Source organism: Oncorhynchus nerka, unplaced genomic scaffold (genome assembly GCF_034236695.1).
Source record: "Oncorhynchus nerka isolate Pitt River unplaced genomic scaffold, Oner_Uvic_2.0 unplaced_scaffold_1521, whole genome shotgun sequence".
NCBI classification, from domain to species: Eukaryota; Metazoa; Chordata; class Actinopteri; order Salmoniformes; family Salmonidae; genus Oncorhynchus; species Oncorhynchus nerka.
Window position 1 is genome coordinate 24,085 of NW_027039800.1, and position 4,580 is coordinate 28,664.

The window sequence follows — 4,580 nt, forward strand, 5'->3', positions numbered from 1 at the left end:
TTTCTCACTCCGGAGACCCGGGTCCTGACACTAGTTATATATAAAATAGATTTCTACCATATTTCAGCCTTTATTAGTTATTTAACCTAGTTATATATAAAATAGATTTCTACCATGTGTCAGCCTAGTAGGATAACATGTGATTGTGATGTTGGAACTTTTTTTTCACATTTTCAAACTCACACGGAGGGAAGTATAAATGTTGGTGTTTTATAATTTTCTCTCTCGCCACAGTCACGAGGGTCCTGTGTGGCAGGTGGCCTGGGCTCAGCCCCATGTACTGCAACATCCTGGCCTTGTGTTCCCGCGACAGGAAGCTGATCGTCTGGAAGGAGGAGGAACGGTACTTTGGACAAAATGTACGAGGTCACTGAACACGACTCTTCAGGTAAGAGCCTCTCCTGTAACCACTTAACCCTTAATTGCTCCAGGGGGACGGAACCTTGGCTGACCCCTGACCCTGTGCTTCAGGGGGTTAGGTTAAAAGGCAAGCAAAATAAGCATTTCTGTGGACTGTAAAGAAAATGGGCAATAATGTATTCTGGGAAACATACCAGTATGTATATGTATATACTGTACTCGATATCATCTACTGCATCTTTATGTAATACATGTATCACTAGCCACTTTAAACAATGCTACTTAATATAATGTTTACATACCCTACATTACTCATCTCATATGTATATACTGTACTCTATATCATCTACTGCATCTTTATGTAATACATGTATCACTAGCCACTTTAAACTATGCCACTTTTGTTTACATTTGTTTACATACCCTACATTACTCATCTCATAGGTATATACTGTACTCGATACCATTTACTGCATCTTGCCTATGCCGCTCTGTACTATCACTCATTCATATATCTTTATGTACATATTCTTTATCCATTTACACTTGTGTGTATAAGGTAGTAGTTGTGGAATTGTTAGGTTAGATTACTCGTTGGTTATTACTGCATTCTCGAAACTAGAAGCACAAGCATTTCGCTACACTCGCATTAACATCTGCTAACCATGTGTATGTGACCATTAACATCTGCTAACCGTGTGTATGTGACCATTAACATCTGCTAACCGTGTGTATGTGACCATTAACATCTGCTAACCGTGTGTATGTGACAAATACATTTGATTTGAGTTGATGTTAAAGATCTGTGAATTTTGTTGTACGTTATTGGTTGTTATAAACCGGGTGGTTCGAGCCATGAATACTTATTGGCTGAAAGCCGTGGTATAACAGACCGTATACCACGGGTATGACAAAAAAAAAGATTATTTACTGGTATAATTATGTTGGTAACCAGTTTATAATAGCAATAAGGCACCTCGGGGGTTTGTGGTATATGGCCAATATATCACGGCTAAGGGCTGTGTCCAGGGGATCAACAGTGGGACATTAAGAAGATCAGTAACACAGTGAGAACAACGTTTACGGTTTAAATTAATGTACTTTATCACTGTGTGGTCTGACGTAAAACCCTACAGCTTTCTATTCTCATAACAGTATGCTGTGTTCGTATGAATAAAACATGAATGTTTCAGACTAAAGTAGTCAACGTTTGAATTGTTAGACATGTTGTATGTATGAACAGGCTTCTTTTTTTTTTTAAAACAGTCTGTCAATGTGACTGTGTGTTGTAACAACCCAATGTCCTCCCTCTGTCCTGTCAGATTGGCTGTAATGCAGTGAGCTCCAACGGTGGTGCCAGGTGGTCTGATAGACCAGCCATCGGGTCAGAAACCCAACTGCACCAAGAGGTTTGTCTCAGGAGGCTGTGACAACCTGGTCAAGCTCTGGAAGTAAGTGAAGGGGGTCTTCTCTGTTAATGTTTAAATGCACAGCACCGCTATAGTTCTATAAAACTACAGAAAATATTCACTTACAATAGCAACATGATGAAATAGCGTGAGCCACTTCACGGAAAGTGTTACTAAATAGGTTCATATGGTAAGGGAAGAATTTTATTAAAATGGCTGCCAGACAGGTTTGTATGTCTTCTTTCTTAGAGAGGAGGATGGCCAATGGAAGGAAGACCAGAAGCTGGAGGCTCACAGTGATTGGGTCAGAGATGTAGGTTGGGCTCCCTCCATAGGGACTACCCAGGTACGTCTCTACTACTATCAGAGAAAAACAGTGTTGTGTTTGATTCAGGCTCGTCTCATACGACCAACAAACTGCCGAAGGTCAATTCCAGTTTAGTTCATTCTGTCAATTCCAACAATTTGAAAAAGTGGCAGTTTTATTTACAATAGAGATGTTTTCGCTCTTAAATAAATGTCACTTCCTGAATTTAAATAGGGTTGAACACATAACCACGTTCGATCATCTTGTAAGGTCTGTTGGGACCCTCGTGAACGGCAGTTTAAAATAAAACAGTTTTTTTGTTGTGGTCTTGTCTGCTTGACATTTATCTCATAACAAAAAACTCTCTCTTGACGGCGGGGTCTTCATCTGGACCTTGTGACGACCCTTCATCTGGACCTTGTGACGACCCTTCATCTGGACCTTGTGACGACCCTTCACCTGGACGTGTCACGACCCTTCACCTGGACGTGTCACGACCCTTCACCTGGACGTGTCACGACCCTTCACCTGGACGTGTCACGACCCTTCACCTGGACGTGTCACGACCCTTCACCTGGACGTGTCACGACCCTTCACCTGGACGTGTCACGACCCTTCACCTGGACGTGTCACGACCCTTCATCTGGACGTGTGACGACCCTTCATCTGGACGGATAAACTGCTCCACAAGTTCAACGATGTGGCGTGTCAGCTGGTCCATCACCAGAAACATCCTGACTGGAGGGGATAACAAGGTCAACACACACACACACACACACACAAAGACACACACACACACACAAAGACACCAAGGTCAGTACATACACACACACCAAGGTCAGTACACACACACACAAGACACCAAGGTCAGTACACACACACACACACCAAGACACCAAGGTCAGTACACACAAACACACACACACACACACACCAAGACACCAAGACACCAAGCAACCAAGGTCAGTACACACACACACACACACACACACCAAGGTCAGGTTTGAATTGTTTGCTCTTTCACTATATAAACCTTTTTACATTTTCTGTCATAAATGTTGTAAGCGAAAAAAAATATGAAAGCAATGATTTTATTGGTGAAATGCCAGAAATGGGTAACATTTTGATCTGCAGCTATATGTATAATTCACACTCACTTAGCAGAAGCTTTTATCCACAGCGAGTGCTGTTACAAATGATCCCCTTGTTTGTCTTTAATTGTGACTGTCGTTGCCTGTCTCTAGGTGACTCTGTGGAAGGAGTCTGTGGACGGCCAGTGGGCTTGCATCAGCGATGTCAACAAAGTCCAGGGAGCTGTATCAACCATCACAGATGGAGCAGCGTGTGAACTACCACCTAGCCTAGTCCCAGATCTGGGCTAACTACCACCTAGTCCCAGATCTGGGCTAACTACCGCCTAGTCCCAGATCTGGGCTAACTACCGCCTAGTCCCAGATCTGGGCTAACTACCGCCTAGTCCCAGATCTGGGCTAACTACCGCCTAGTCCCAGATCTGGGCTAACTACCGCCTAGTCCCAGATCTGGGCTAACTACCACCTAGCCTAGTCCCAAATCTGGGCTAACTACCACCTAGTCCCAGATCTGGGCTAACTACTACCTAGCCTAGTCCCAGATCTGGGCTAACTACCACCTAGCCTAGTCCCAAATCTGGGCTAACTACCACCTAGTCCCAGATCTGGGCTAACTACTACCTAGCCTAGTCCCAAATCTGGGCTAACTACCACCTAGCCTAGTCCCAAATCTGGGCTAACTACCACCTAGTCCCAGATCTGGGCTAACTACCACCTAGCCTAGTCCCAGATCTGGGCTAACTACCACCTAGTCCCAGATCTGGCCTAACTACCGCCTAGCCCCAGATCTGGCCTAACTACCGCCTAGTCCCAGATCTGGGCTAACTACCGCCTAGTCCCAGATCTGGGCTAACTACCGCCTAGTCCCAGATCTGGGCTAACTACCGCCTAGTCCCAGATCTGGGCTAACTACCACCTAGCCTAGTCCCAAATCTGGGCTAACTACTACCTAGCCTAGTCCCAAATCTGGGCTAACTACCACCTAGCCTAGTCCCAAATCTGGGCTAACTACCACCTAGTCCCAGATCTGGGCTAACTACTACCTAGCCTAGTCCCAAATCTGGGCTAACTACTACCTAGCCTAGTCCCAAATCTGGGCTAACTACCACCTAGCCTAGTCCCAAATCTGGGCTAACTACCACCTAGTCCCAGATCTGGGCTAACTACTACCTAGCCTAGTCCCAAATCTGGGCTAACTACCACCTAGCCTAGTCCCAAATCTGGGCTAACTACCACCTAGTCCCAGATCTGGGCTAACTACCACCTAGCCTAGTCCCAGATCTGGGCTAACTACCACCTAGTCCCAAATCTGGGCTAACTACCGCCTAGTCCCAGATCTGGGCTAACTACCACCTAGCCTAGTCCCAAATCTGGGCTAACTACCACCTAGCCTAGTCCCAAATCTGGGCTAAC

At 45.1% G+C, this 4,580-nt stretch overlaps 1 pseudogene; it reads left to right on the forward strand.

Moving 5' to 3' along the window:
* Positions 1 to 3,458, forward strand: part of LOC115142368 (protein SEC13 homolog) — a 7,874-nt pseudogene extending 4,416 nt beyond the window's left edge.
* Positions 3,459 to 4,580: the final 1,122 nt, after the last annotated feature.